The sequence below is a fragment of the Ursus arctos genome, unplaced genomic scaffold (assembly GCF_023065955.2).
Source record: "Ursus arctos isolate Adak ecotype North America unplaced genomic scaffold, UrsArc2.0 scaffold_5, whole genome shotgun sequence".
Taxonomy (NCBI): domain Eukaryota; kingdom Metazoa; phylum Chordata; class Mammalia; order Carnivora; family Ursidae; genus Ursus; species Ursus arctos.
In genome coordinates, this window is record NW_026623067.1 from 56,856,609 (window position 1) to 56,872,334 (window position 15,726).

Here is a 15,726-nt window from a genome sequence, read left to right on the forward strand (position 1 = left end):
ACTGTCTCTCTTCGCAAATGACATGATACTCTATATGGAAAACCCAAAAGAATCCACGCTCAAACTATTAGAAGCTATAGAGCAATTCAGTAACGTGGCGGGATACAAAATCAATGCTCAGAAATCAGTTGCATTTCTATACACGAATAATGAGACTGAAGAAAGAGAAATTAGGGAATCCATCCCATTTACAATAGCACCAAAAACCATACGTTACCTTGGAATTAACTTAACCAGAGACGTAAAGGACCTATATTCCAGAAACTATAAATCACTCTTGAAAGACATTGAGGAAGACAGAAAAAGATGGGAAAATATTCCATGCTCATGGATCGGAAGAATTAACATAGTTAAAATGTCCATGCTACCCTGAGCAATCTACACTTTCAATGTTATCCCGATCAAAATACCGAGGACATTTTTCAAAGAACTGGAACAAATAGTCCTTAAATTTGTATGGAACCAGAAAAGGCCCCGAATCTCCAAGGAACTGCTGAAAAGGAAAAACAAAGCTGGGGCATCACAATGCCGGATTTCGAGCTGTACTACAAAGCTGTGATCACAAAGACAGCATGGTACTGGCACAAAAACAGACACATAGACCAATGGAACAGAATAGAGAACCCAGAGATGGACCCTCGGATCTTTGGGCAACTAATCTTTGATAAAGCAAGAAAAAACATCCGGTGGAAAAAAGACAGTCTCTTCAATAAATGGTGCTGGGAAAATTGGACAGCTACATGCAAAAGAATGAAACTTGACCCTCTCTCACACCATACACAAAGATAAACTCCAAATGGATGAAAGACCTCGATGTGAGACAGGAATCCATCAAAATCCTAGAGGAGAACATAGGCAGCAACCTCTACGACATCGGCCAAAGCAACCTTTTTCATGACACATCTCCAAAGGCAAGAGAAACAAAAGATAAAATGAACTTGTGGGACTTCATCAAGATTAAAAGCATTTGCACAGCCAAGGAAATAGTCAAAAAAACTAAGAGGCAGCCCACGGAATGGGAGAATATATTTGCAAATGACACTACAGATAAAAGACTGGTATCCAAGATCTACAAAGAACTTCTCAAACTCAATACGTGAGAAACAAATCATAAAATGGGCAGAATATATGAACAGACACTTTTCCAATGATGACATACAAACGGCTAACAGACACATGAAAAAATGTTCAACATCATTAGCCATCAGGGAAACTCAAATCAAAACCACACTAAGATACCACCTTACGCCAGTTAGAATGGCAAAAATTGACAAGGCAAGGCAAGAAACAATTGCTGGAGAGGATGTGGAGAAAGGGGATCCCTCCTACATTGTTGGTGGGAATGCAAGTTGGTACAGCCACTCTGGAAAACAGTGTGGAAGTCCCTTAAATGTTAAAGATTGAGCTACCCTATGACCCGGCCATTGCACTACTGGGTATTTACCCCAAAGATACAGACATAGTGAAGAGAAGGGCCATATGCATCCCAATGTTCATAGCAGCATTGTCCACAATAGCTAAATCATGGAAGGAACCGAGATGCCCTTCAACAGATGACTGGATTAAGAAGTTGTGGTCCATATATACAATGGAATATTACTCAGCTATCAGAAAGAACGAGTTCTCAACATTTGCTACAACATGGACGGCACTGGAGGAGATAATGCTAAGTGAAATAAGTCAAGCAGAGAAAGACAACTATCATATGATTTCTCTTATCTATGGAACATAAGAACTAGGAAGATCGGTAGGGGAAGAAAGGGATAAAGAAAGGGGGGTAATCAGAAGGGGGAATGAAGTATGACAGACTATGGACTCTGAGAAAGAAACTGAGGGCTTCAGAGGGGAAGGGGGTGGGGGAATGGGATAGACTGGTGATGGGTAGTAAGGAGGGCACGTATTGCATGGTGCACTGGGTGTTATACGCAACTAATGAATCATCAAACTTTACATCAGAAACCAGGGATGTACTGTATGGTGACTAACATAATATAATAAAAAAACATTAAAAAAAAAAGTTGTTATAATGAATCACCAGATCCTATGTGGTCTGCCTCCTCCTCCCCAGTTACATGTTCTTCTATCTATTTATTCTCCCCTTTGTCTTCTCTGCTTCTACTGACCTCTTTGCTGTTCATCAAATAGTCCCTAACCCTCCCATCTTAGGAGCATACTGCTTGTTTTCTCTGCTGGAATGTTCTTGCCCGGGATATAAGACATCTGCAAGGGTATCTCCTTTGCCTCCTTCAAGTTTTTGACCAAATAACACCTTCTCTTTGAGATCTGCCCTATATAAAAATGCAAACTGCCTCCTTTCCTCAGTCTTGCTCCTCTCTTCCACATGGTCAGTCCCTTTTACCCTGCCCCACTATATGATACACTTATGTTTACTATTTGTTTCTGCCACTACCTCCCCCCAACCCATATATACCATATACAGGCAGGAATCTTTATGTTTTGTTCACTGCTGTATCTGCAATGCCTGGAATCCCGCCTGGCACACAATAGGTGTTAATTAAGTATTTGTTGAACAAATGCATGAATACATCAGGGTGGAGGCATCCTGCACTTCTTCCCTGTAGTTCAGCCCTTTGTCAGTGGAGAGGGCTCTTTCCCACCCTCCCCAGCCATCTGCCTCATCTTCTCACCAAATTGCAAAGGTCTGAGAAGAATATCCAGGATTAGTCATCCTCGATGAAAAAATTCTTCCCTTGGAGCAATGATTTTTTAATGGTTTTCTTTTCCTTTTTGTCTTTTAATTATAGACTCCCTTGTGAAGTTGATGGCAGCTATGAATGTTCTCTCCCTAATATCCACAAAAACACAATTTCATATATAATTTCAGGAGTTCGTAGGCCTCTGATGCCCCTCAGTTAGCAGCTGGGGATCTCATGTAAGAATTCCTGCACCAGAGGTTCTCCCACATGCAGTTTTCCTATCTGCCTTTGAAATCAAATCTTTCTGCTCTTCCAAAAATAGAAACCATGTCCAGGAAGAAATTACAGAGCTCTACAACCAGGAGCAAACTTGAAATGGTGATACAGTTCATCTTCCCACCTCCAGACAGCATTGAACTGCTTATTCATCGTAGGAAAACTCCACTTCCCTGGGGTAGGCAGGTCAATATCTCACACAAAAAAGTTCTTTTTAATACTTTAGCTGAATCGCTACTGTTTGAGGATGAACCTGCCCTCTCTGCTCAGCCCTCCCGGGAAAACAAAAAAATCAAATGCTTGTCTTAAGAATGTATTAGGATGCCCCTGTTCCCTCTCCTGATTCCCTTCAAGCAAAATGAACAGACCTTTTGGCCTCTTATCCAAGCCAGCATTTACTGAAAATGCTTTTGCTCAGGAAGGCTAGAGCCCAAGTCACAGTCAGCCTAAGGATGTCCAAAGACCCAAAGGAGCAAAGACTGAAGGAAAAAGAGATACCCTATGCTCCTTTCAGACCTTTAGGGGAGAGAGTCACATTTTCCAGGCAACTCTTCTCCTTTGCCTAGAAATGTGGCATGATCACATGACAGAAAGACACAAAGCAGAGGCTCTTTATACTCTTTTTCCAGATGCAGCTGCCAGATTCACAGGGCTGGCCCCAATCTTAGTCTGGGGACAATTAATGTGTTTTACCTCAGTCAATCAAGATGAATCAAATTATCAATCAGATGTAACCTTCAAACAAGCCTCTGGTCAATGGAATGAGATAAAAGCTAAGTTTGCATTATTTTGAATTTCAGCTTTTCATTGACGATAGCCTGAAATGCTTTACAAAATAAATTCACAGAGCTCCTTTTCTGAAACATGACTCAGGGAATAGCAAAACTCCCCGGGCCAGCACTGAAAATGCTTCAGAATTCTTGAAATCAAATCAAAGTATGACAGTCTCTGTCTTCCCAAGGCAAACTCTATTCATTAGGCAATAAAAAGCAGACTAGAATAAAACACAGATTTTATATCAGAGCCTGATCAGAAGGTCTGGACTGAAATTGTTCCATCAATATTTTTTGTTGGGATTGCAGTTTATACATAAGAAGTTGCCAAGGGGCACTGATAAATTATGAGACTTCCTAAGGAACCAGAACTACACAATCAATGAAACTGAAGAAAAACACTGTAAATTCCCTGAAGCACTCAGACAGGAAATATGATTGTTCATCTGTCTTTCTTTTGCAACCTGAGGCTAACTAGAGGCTCATGGAAGGGTGGGGTTTCAGAAAACTTTGGACATTAACTAGATGCCAGTCCCCTGTGCTGTGCCCACTAAGTATAGACACATATTACCTCCATAACCACCTCAAGTGGAGGCTGCTTGAGGCTTATTCACTCCCTCAACTAACAACACTCTACTGACGGCACACTGACTACCTCCCAGAGACCCAATACTACTCAAAAGGCAGCTCTAATTGACTATGGTTCATACTTTTTGGACCCCAAACTACTGAAGAATGATGTTAATAAGCATGAAGAATCCAAATAATCCTTTCAAGAGGTTTAATAACTCAGCCAAGCAAAAATTATCAAAAACTCTATCCTCCCTCATTATCTAATTTCTCAAGGCAAGAAGGTATTGACCAATTACAACTGGAGACACATTTGTGTAATGGCATCCTTTTTGTTTTTGTATTATTCATACTAATTGCTTTTATTTTACAATGGGATGAAGAAAAAACTATTAAAGACTTGAGAAAATATTATCATTTAATAATTTGTAAAGATTTTTAGAAGGGGACTTTCTGATGCCTATGTCAAAAGGGACAGTAATTTCTGTATTCCTTTAAGTTACTCGATAGGACCCTTAATGAGCCACAACTACCAAAGCAAGTATGGCAAATTCTGAGAGCTACGCATTTTGGATTGAATTATGATGGAGTAACTCAGACTGAGGCAGAAAAATCTGGACATGCCTGTAGCATTCAAAATAAATTTTAAAGGACTTGTTCATACAGGGGTGAGGCCCTGTACAGAGATTCAAGTCACTATATGGATCACATCACTAAAAATTCACTGGGGGAAGCTTTTTAAAAGACTCACAGATTGGACACGTCTTTGTATAGGTGCTATACTCGGCCTGTAATGAATGCTCAGAATCCAGACTGAAAACTTTCTGGACAAAAAAGACTTCTTCTTTACCTCTTAGGTTCTGTGTTTAGAGGTCTGTGAATTAAACTAACATAAGACAGGTTACCAAAGAAAAGGTGTACAACTTTTATAGTATTTTAAGTGCATGGGAGTTCACAAAAAAGCGGTTAGACTTTTCCATTTTAACAAAGGAAAGGGGATTTGGGCTTCAAGGGACAAAAGATTGTGAGGAAGTGAGTAGGAAATAATTGGGGGGATTAATGGAAGATAAGGGTTATTTTACTAATATCTTTTTACGCAAACTTGTTTTGGTGTTGACTTTCTGTCTCCACTGATAAGAGTGTTCTCTGCTTCTTCCTATGGTGGTAGGAATGGGTGAGGGAACACCAACACAAATGGAAATGTATGCCCTGCTTTTAGGAAGAAAAGAGAAAGGTAGAGTCTTTACCTGTACCGGTTGATTTTTAATTGCTTTCAGCTCAAAATAATACTTATATCAAATTGACATATTTGTGGGTGGCATATACTGACCTCCTTCAAAATCATCCTTCAGGCTGCAAAGAGGAAAAAGTTAAACCCCTCTCATAAACTACCTTTTGCTTATGGGTGGAGGATAAAATATTTTTTGCCACTAAGGGGGAGGAAGATTAGATGGAAAAAATTAGAGGTTGTTCCCTCCCTTGGCAGTACTCACAAAAGTCTCTACCTCCAGAGATGTTGGAAAAGAGAAACTGACAATAACCAACCTCATTCCTTGAATGAGCAAATTAAAGAAATATGGGCTTTGGGGACACCATATCCTTTTTGATAGGAGGGACTGGGCTCTGGACAACTGCTGGGAAACCCACCTCCTAGAACATACCCACTGACCACTGGAGATGGAAATCTGAAGGGGAGGGACCTGGGATGAGATCAGGCTTGGGGCTCGTGCACAGGCTTTTCCTCAACTTTTGGAGCCTTGTCTATAAATGTGTCCAACCTCCTCCTTTCACATGTAGGTGGGAACCCTGAAGAATTACCCTTGAGGCTGTAAAAGTAAAGCGGTTTTTTTTGGTTTAGAGAACGTTAAGGATTCTTCTTTGAGAAAAAAAGTCAGTAAGGACACCTGGGTGGTTCAGTCGGTTAAGCATCTGTCTTAGACTCAGGTCATGATCCCAGGGTCCTGGGATATAGCCCCAGGTCACATCAGGCTCCCTGCTCAGCGGGGAGTCTGCTTCTCCTTCTCTCTCTGCCCTTCCTCCCACTCATGCTCTCACTCTGCAAAAAAATTTTTAAAATTTTTTTAAAAAAGAAAAATGTAATTATGCTCATTTTGAGGAATTTTAATACTTTTTGTGTATGCATATATGTACACACCAAGCCTAGGAATAAAAAAAAAAATTAGTCTTTCCATTAGCAATTGGAGTCCAATTTCCTGAAGTATCAAGGTCATTAAGTTTACCAATTGGATATTATGAACTAGGTCTTCATTAAAATAAATGGAAATCTTATTTTTCTTTGTAGGAAATACAAAGTGTGATCATGTGCTATTATCTAAGATCTGAACAAAAGGGGAAATTTTTTATACCGTTTTAATAGAGATATTGCTCACTTGTAAACTTACTTCAGGTTTAAATGAGTGATTTTTCTTTTTTTTCCTTTCTAAAGTAAAATCGAATCTTCTGCTCCCAACCAGCAGTGCTGGGAACTTAATTAGCCAAAGATCTAACTGTTAGAGATGATGTGGCTGGTTTTACCTACTGGCTGTCCCTATCTGGCATCTGATTTTTCCATCTAAAAATTCTATGTTTCCATGTCCTGAAAAGAGACCCTTATACTATGCCTCACAAGAATGGGGCCAAAGGGGTTGGCTGGAGATTGTAGGACAGTATGAAAGGAAGTTGATTAGAACATTCTAATAGCTGGAATGCAGCCTGAAATACAATATTTTAAATAGGTATGTTGGTGGATCCTACAAAGCCTTCTGGAGAATAGCAAGTAATTTGGTACTGGACGCTGTTGCAAAAGAATGGGCAGGGGCAGACATGAAGGAAGATATGGAGAAGGAAATAGGTTCAAATAGTGACTCAGATGGAAGAAATGGACCTTTAAGACACTTTCTTAGTCTACTGGAAAGAAGAGCTAGGATGAGATTTTAGATAAGCCCTTTAAAAGACTGTTATATATGACTGTTCATAGCACTATTATTCACTAGAGGCAAAAAGTGGAAACAGCCTAAATGTCCATCAATTGATAAATGGATGAACAAATGTGGTATGTCCACACCATGGAATAGTATTTGACATAAAAAGCAATGAGGTACTGGCACATGCTACAGCATGGATGAACTTCAAAAATCTCATGCTCAGTGGAAGAAGTCAGAACAGAAGAATATGTCCGTATGATTCCATTTCCATGGAGTGTCCATAACAGGCCAACCCACAGAGACAGAAAGGAGATTAGAGGTTGCCTAGCGCTGGGGGTGGGAATGGGGAGTGACAGTAAAGAGACCCAAGGTTTCTTTTGAGGGCAATGGAGATGACATGAAATCAGACTGTGGTGATGGCTGGAAATTCTGTAACCTTCCTGAAAATCATGGTAGATTTAATCTGGGTGATTTTATAGTATGAAAATTATGCTTCAATAAACTTATTAATAAAAATTACTATCTGACTATAGTCTCCTTTACTACTATTGTTATTGTTATTTTTAAGTGTTCAAAGATTCCATATATGAGTTTATGTTCATTATGACTTTAAATAAATTCCTCAACTTTTCCTTAAGGGAGAGGTTTCACAATGTTTATCTTTTTAGGCAGCCAGAGTTGAGCTCATGTACTGTCACACAGAAGATCAGCTGGCCTCCTGGTGTCTCAGGACACGGGACCAGAGGTCAGCAAGAGGGACCACCTTCTCCATCACTACACCATCCTCATAAGAGGGCTACCTCTTCTCCTCTTATCATAAGCTCATTACTGTTCCTCTCAGCCCAGAGGATCATTGGTAGGGTGCTGGTTATGGGGGAATCTCTGGGTTTCAAGGTTGAAGAACACCCAGCAATAAAGCAGAGACATGAATGACTTCTAGTGGGAAAGAAAGTGTGTGGGAATGTTGAAAAATAATGTCAATAATCATACAAGCCTGATAGTCATGGAAAGGACAGATAATAGACTGGAGGAAAATTTTCACCACCCCCTCAGCTGAGATGATTTCTTCAAGGCAGGTGGTTTTGAATTGTTATGAATAGCCTCATATTTGCGTGGCTTTATTTTTTTTAATTAACCCCAACAAATTGCCTTAGAACAACACTGTTATTTCCAGCAGACCCCTCCCCCTAGGAACCAGTCCAAGCATATCTAATATTTGTTATTTTTGCTTCTTCAAAGCATAGTGCTAAGCGTCATACTACTGTTACAAATCTGGCTGTCAAGGGCTGAGGCAGAGCCCCGGACAAGCTGGGATTAGAGATATCTCCTGACTCTTCTGTTACAGATCACAGTGTGGAAGGGGGCAGGATTGTGAGCAGAGTTCAGCTGTGTAGCTTATAAAATCTTGGTGGTCTGATTTGGGTTAGAACAAAGTTATGACCTGGTTTCCATGTCTCCTAAATTTTCAAACCAACATGTCAGCACTCTCTTAAGTTAGCCCATGATTCTTGAGAACCACACTACTGAAGGAGGTAGACTAAAAACTAATTTCTGTACTCCTTTACTCACTGAGCCTATTTCCATCCTCTGGGGCCCAAAGAGAACAAGGCAAAGCCCTCTGCAACATGATAGCCTTGTATATGGTTGAAGATACCTTTCAAATACATTTCTCCTAAGATTTCATTATTCCAGACTAAACATCGCCAGCACATCAGCCATTCCTCAGAAAATGTGATTTTCAGTCTCAGCTGGACAAATTTTGTTATTGTCTCAATTACGGTGTGCTGCCCATTTTAAGGTATGCTCTAACAGAGGTGTACACGGTGTGACTATCATCTTTCTCATTAGTGACGATGACAGTTATTCTTGGGAAATATAAGCAGTGCTGAGAAAGGCCTCTGTAAGGGCTAGGAGAGAAAGCTATTATCTGTGGTGTTTACTATAAGCAGACTGTGTGAAGTGCTTTATAAACATTAGACCATTAAGCAGGATGGGGGAAATAAGAGGGCATTTCTGCTCCCCTACTGGAGCTCACTCTAGAGATAAGAAGTCTGACTAAAATCATCAACTGGGTCCACCCATGCCAGATATCACCATGAAGGGTCTCTTTCATTTAAAAGCTTACAAAAGTGGGGGCACCTGGATGGCTCAGTCAGTTGAACATCTGACTCTTGGTTTTGGCTCAGGCCGGGATCTCATGTTTCATGAGATGGGCCTGCATGAAGGGCTCCATGCTTAGCGGGGAGTCTGCTTGAGATTCTCTTCCTCTGCCCCTCCCCCCATTTGCTCTCATGCTCTCTCTCTCTCAAATAAATAAATCTTAAATAAAAAGCTTACAAAGGTGAAAAAGATGATTAATTGAAATTACTAGCCCTATACGATGAAAAAAAGAAGTGAAAGAGTTTTGCTCAAGAGTTGTTTACAAAGCATAATTATGTCTAATAGTAAAGTAACAAGTAATTTAGCTGTGATGTTAACTTCAAATCCCTTTTCACTGGGGAATCACTAGACACCTTCCCCACGGGTGAGAAAGGAGGCAGCCTGTGTCCTATTGCTTTCTTCATCCTTGGTCTGCATCTCCCACCCATTCTCTTCCAGACCACACAGCTCTGGATCTGGGGCACTGTGGCTTTGATTACACAATTATTGAGAACTCAAAAGCATTCTGTTTTCAACTGCTTCAAGTTTACTACTTAAGTGCAACCTCCAGGAAATGTATTTGTGATCATGTCTGGGTTCCTCTAATGAACACTCTGCCACAGCTGCCCTCTGTGATCAGCAGGCTCACCCTGGCTCTGAGCTGCAGCCTTGGGGATGGCTTTAAGTGGGAAGAGAGGAGCTTGCTGGGTCAGTCTTTTCCAAATCAGGAGCATTCATTTTTATGTCTGCAGGTGATCCTGGGAGGAAAAATCAATGCCAGCAGATTTTCTTCTAAAATGTATTCATATTGAATACTCATGAAAAATAACAAGTGTATTATATAGTTATTTCTGTAATAATGTGATAACCAACCTTTTGGAAGTGGCCTGTCAAAGCCAAGAATGTTAAGAAATCACCAATACAAGAGCATGTGACTTAATCTTGACAGCAATGACTGAGCAAACAATGCACCGGCATGTGTCACTGGGGTGCCTTGTCTTACAAATCTAACATATACATTTGTGATATGTATAATCATTAGGAAGACTTTTAATACCAAGAAATAGGAAACTTGGTTAACACTGGCTTATGCAATTAAAAATTTGGTTTCCTTACCTAACAAGTAGTTAAGAGGTAGGAAGTAGCAGGCTTGGTTCAGCTTCAGAGGATCCAGGCCTTTCTAGCTTTCTGTTCAGTTGTCTTTAGCATGTTGCCTGATGCTCACAAGATGGAGCTTGCCTTTCCAGGAAATATGTTCACAGAAGCAGCAAGTAGAAACGAAACAAGGTGTGGTGCCAGTAAACTTTTCTTCTTGTGTCTGTTGTATTATCTGAAAATAAAATCTTTCTTAAAAATCCTCTTAACAAACTTCACCCATATATCTCATTGATGAAGACTGGATCCCATGGCCACCACTAGCTGCAAGGGAGACTGGGAGAGTGGGTATCTGACAAAAGGGAAGGATTATTATAACTGGTTTAAGGGACTCGAGATCTATAGAGTGGAGCTAAGCACACTGTCTCCGCCAAGCAGAAAGATTCAGGGGTGAAAGCCCACAGAGTGAAAATCAGTGATAGAGCACTATGATCCATTGTGTACTGAGTGTATGTACCATAAAGATCACTTCCCATGGATCAGATTCTGAGAAAATAAAGTATTAAATGAAAATCCAGGTCTTGTTCTTAAACTCTCCCTTTATAAAAAGATTTTATTTATTTTGCAGAGAGAGAGAGAGAGAGCAAAAGCACGCAAGCAGGAAGGAGAGGGAGAGAGATCCGAAGCAGATTCTGTGCTGAGTGCACAGCCCAACATGGGACTCAATCTCATGACCTCGAGATCATGACCAGAGCCAAAATCAAGAGCTGGACCCTTAACCAACCAAGCCACCCAGGCACCCCTCTTAAACTCTTTCTGAATTAAATCAACACAAAGTCAGAATTCTACAAAGGAAAAATAAATAACTGTGGACTTGGATTTTTTAAAAAATTGAGACTGCAGTATACAATATGAGGTAATTAATGGTCTTTAGAGAAAACTATGTTAAGAGTGTTTAAAAGCAAAATTTCGACGGAATACATTTAAAGATCAAAATGGCTTTATTCAACAATTCATGAGTTGGGCAGCACCCCATCTAGTGAATACAAGCCTGCTGAGCTGTAGAAAAGGAAGAGTTTTTAAAGGCGGAAAAGGGGGAAAGGAAATTAGCAAAAAACAGTGCTTCGTTCTTTTTTATGGCTGAGTAATGGTCCATTGTGTATATATATATACCAGATCCTCTTTATCCATTCATCTGGGTTGCTTCTGTATCTTGGCTATTGCAAATAATGTTGCAGTAAACACAGAAATGTATGTGTGTTTTTGAATTAGTGTTTTTATTTTCTTTGGGTAAATACCCAGTAGTGGAACTTGCCATTTGTGACAACATAGATGGACCTAGAGGCTATTATTCTAAGTGAAATAAGTCAGACAGAGAAAAATGAATAACATGATTTCACTTATACTCAGACTCTTAAAAAATGAAAGAAATGAAATAACAACAAAAAAACCAGAAACAGATTCATAAATACAGAGAACTGTTGGTTGCCAGAGGGAAGGAGGTGGCGGTATGGGTAAAATAGGTGAAGAGAATGAAAAGGTACAAACTCTCAGTCATAAAATAAATAAGTCATGGAGATGAAAAGTACAACATAGGGAATATGGTCAATAGTATTATAATAATGACATGGTGGATAGATGGTGACTACACTTATCACGGTGAGCAGTAATATACAGAATTGTCAAATCACTGTACTATACACCTGAAAGTAATATAACACTGTATGTCAACTATACTTTAATAAAAATAAAAAATTAATTAAAAATAAATGAATGCATTGACCTTATGAGGCAAGATCACCCTCATAAGGGGAACAGAATGCGTATGTCAGGTGGGCTGATTACTTCACTACAGCTGACCAGGTAATTCCAGACTGACTGGGTAACAGTTATATTCCTGTAAGAGCCTGAAGCTGCAGTGAGGTTAGGTATCAAGCCTTGGTTTGCTGACATGGGACTTAGTACAAGTGACTCCATTTTGGACCTGATGTTTCCTTTTTAACAAGACTATCAGACTGTCACTAAATATGGAGGTGCAGCTTGTTACTACTTTTCTGGAATGTAGCCTTGAAAACAGAATTTCTCCTGTTATGCTAGAAGCAAAAAAACAAAAAGGATATAGACCTGCCTGATGCTTTACCTGAGGGAAATATATGACTACGTTTTCTATACTACACAAATGTTTGATTAAAACACACTTATCATGTCAAAAAGTTGGTGGTGTTCACATAATTATTTGTAACAAGAAAATTTTACTTGCAAGAGGCAGTATTAGTTAATGACATTGACAGTAAGCTCTGGAGCCAGGCAAACCCGGCTTACTGCTTATTAGCCTTGGTCAAGATTCAGTGTCTTCCCTGCAAAATGGGAATAGTATTAGCACTGACATCATCGATTACTGTGAGTCTTAAAGGAACCGGAACATGTTTAATACTTAGCATATCTCCAGGCATGTAAGTAAGCCCTCAAATATTATCCAGCTCACTATTTTTCTTTCTTTTGTTCTGAATAAAAGAAAAATATTCAGAGCTCTTTTGTCAATTATAACAATTTATTTATGAGATCTTGTTTGTTGTTTGTTGTGATATAATCCAGGCATGCATTATATCTTGTGACCTCTCCCAGTTGGCATTCCACCAAAAAACTGTAATTTAAAAAAAATAGTCTGTGGTGTGTTTTGATAACAACTTTCTAATTAGACAGTGACTTAAGAATTCTACAGCTGTGTATCAGACCATACCTAATGGAGTCACTGGAATTTTTTAGGTGGCACTTGCCAATCCCCCTGGACCACTGCATCCCTGGATGCAGGATGTCCGGTTTGCTGTGAACCGTCTGTACTGTAGTTTCCAGATGCAGCAAATTTGGGCTATCTTGGAGAAGTGCTGAGTCACACTGGCTTTCATTTTCAGACCCTCCAAGTCTCTTCCAAGAAATCTCTTGGCCTGCACGTCTTATTCATCTGTGTTGTTGTACAGCTCATTTTTTGGACCCAAGTATAAAATGAGACTACACTATTAGCCAGCCCACATCATTCCATTTTGTCTTCAAGAAAATCATGAGACCCTTTGTCAAATACTTTGTTAAATCCATGCACAGCATAGTTGCTTAGACTAGTGGTCTGGCAAAGGCACTGAGGTTAGTTAGGTTGAAGGCTTGTTTGTATTGTTGTCTCTCTCCCCTATTAGAGCCAATATGACAGAAACCATGTTTGTTTTGGTCATAATACCGGAGACAAAACAAGTAATTTCTGAATAACTTACAGATTGATAAACTGAGTTTATCTAATTGTCACATGCTCCCATATCTGTCCTTTCATTATTGTTTTCTAGAAAAATGCCCATGATTGATGTGAAAGTCACTGCTACCATCTGGAGCCCAACTCTGACTTCTCTAGCCTAGCTCTTCCTTGCTAGTATCATACTTCAATGAAGATCCACACACTTGTAACATGTCTGACCACAGTCAGGGCTAAAGCAGGACATCATTCTTTCTATAAGGCAACCTAAGCAAAGCTAAAACCAAGTACAAATAAAGTTACCTTGAAACCAACTTGGGCTGAGTAGTCCATTTGTACAAGCTCATCTAAGAACAATGGGTTCTTTTAGATTTTTTAACTCCAGGCTCTCATATCTCTGATATGGTTGAGGCTGTATCAAATAAAAGTTTTACTTCTTCCTCTGGGGAAAGTATTTGTAAAATAAATTCTTTACCAAACATGAAGCAAGGGGAGGGTAGATTCTGGAAACAAATGCCACTGGACCAAATGTTGTTCTGTGGCTTATTCAGTCACCCAGATATCCTCTTCACCCAAAGGACTTTGTTGCAGAACTGGCTTTATACTAGTGACTGGAAAACACGAGGGTAGCCATTCATTGCAAATGGCATTTCCATTACTCTCACAGTATCAGGAAACGCGATTAAAAACAAAGAATGAAAATTCTAGATGTCTAACCTGAGTATGGAGATGAAAGGGGAGTTTGTGCTCCTGAGAGGCATCACGTGTGACCCAGGGCTGCTGCTGAAATGTCCAGGGGAGACTGCTTCCCAGAAACAACTAAAGCTATTGCCCAGGACAGAAGTTGTAGCAATGGAAATGGAAGCTTGGTGCAGGTGACACTTCCTCAAGGTCAACAGTGATATATTATGCAGCCTTGACAATGTACCACTCAGAGCTGCTGCTATGGGACACTGATATCCCTACCTGCTGCCCCTCTGGATCCACTTCTACACTCATGCCTAGGCCACACTTACCCCTACCTGTTCCCAGCCTCCAGGGTGGCGGTACAAGGCAAGGACAGTCTATGAGATGTAGGACTCGTCTAAGGACAACTGTGTGTCAAGGATTCTCATAGGCCTGAAACTTCAGAGACTCTTCTTACCCAGTCTTTCCTTGTTCTCTCTGCTTTTACAGGTATTAGACCTCTACTGCAGTCTAAAAGCTCTCCTTGCCTTTCCTGTTCTCCTGACTCCAAGAAATCTTTTACACATCTAATCCCATCTTGACATTTGCTCTTTGGCAGACCCAAACTAATGTGTGTAGCATTCCTTTGTCCAATCAACTGAATATTGTAACAACAACAACAACAAAATCATACATAGAGATTGACTGTCTTGATCAGGGTAAGGAGAGAAATCAAGTATATTTCTATTCCCTACACAAACCAGGAGTAAGAGTTTTTTTTCTTTTCCCATTGGCAATCATAAATACTTGTGTCTCCTACAACTTATTTGTAAGCTAAGGACGTAATACTATTCCCATTTGGGATATTAGAAAGGAAAAAAAGAAAAAAGAGAGGATCACCAGCATTGGCAGGTGTGTGTGCTCAATAAACATCTGCCCCCAAACAAGCCAGTGTTTCCTTTATTTCGTTCTGGGCGATGTTTGCCACCAACCTATGGAAGTTAGCTGGGTGGCAATAGAGAGCAGAGGTCATCAGGTATTTTTGCCTTGCAGTTTCCCAGAACTGAGAAGTAAATGACTAGTAGCTGCTTGTCACTGCGTCTGTGACTATTTGTATGAATGCTCTCTCTCTTTTTTTTAAAGATGTATTTATTTTAGATAGAGAGAGCGTGAGCGGGCGGGGGGGGGGGGGCAAAGGGAGAGGGAGAGAGAGAGAGAAGCAGACTCTTTGCTGAGGGCAGAGCCTATCATGGGGCTCTACCCCACAACCCTGAGATCATCATCTGAGCTGAAATCAAGAGTCAGACGCTTAATCGACTGAGCCACCCAGGCGCCCTGGCTGCTCTTTTTTTTTTTTTTTTAAATAAATCCTGAATTGTCTTTCAGTA

General features: G+C 40.1%; 1 long non-coding RNA gene across 4 annotated transcripts in view; it reads right to left on the reverse strand.

Annotated features, from left to right (window-relative positions):
• Positions 1–15,726, reverse strand: part of LOC113255237 (uncharacterized) — a 90,710-nt gene that overhangs the window by 25,933 nt on the left and 49,051 nt on the right. For all 4 annotated transcript variants that reach the window (XR_008957627.1, XR_008957628.1, XR_003316216.4 and 1 more), the window contains one exon: positions 10,456–10,669. This is a non-coding gene — a long non-coding RNA (uncharacterized LOC113255237). The remainder of the gene's footprint in view (positions 1–10,455; positions 10,670–15,726) is intronic.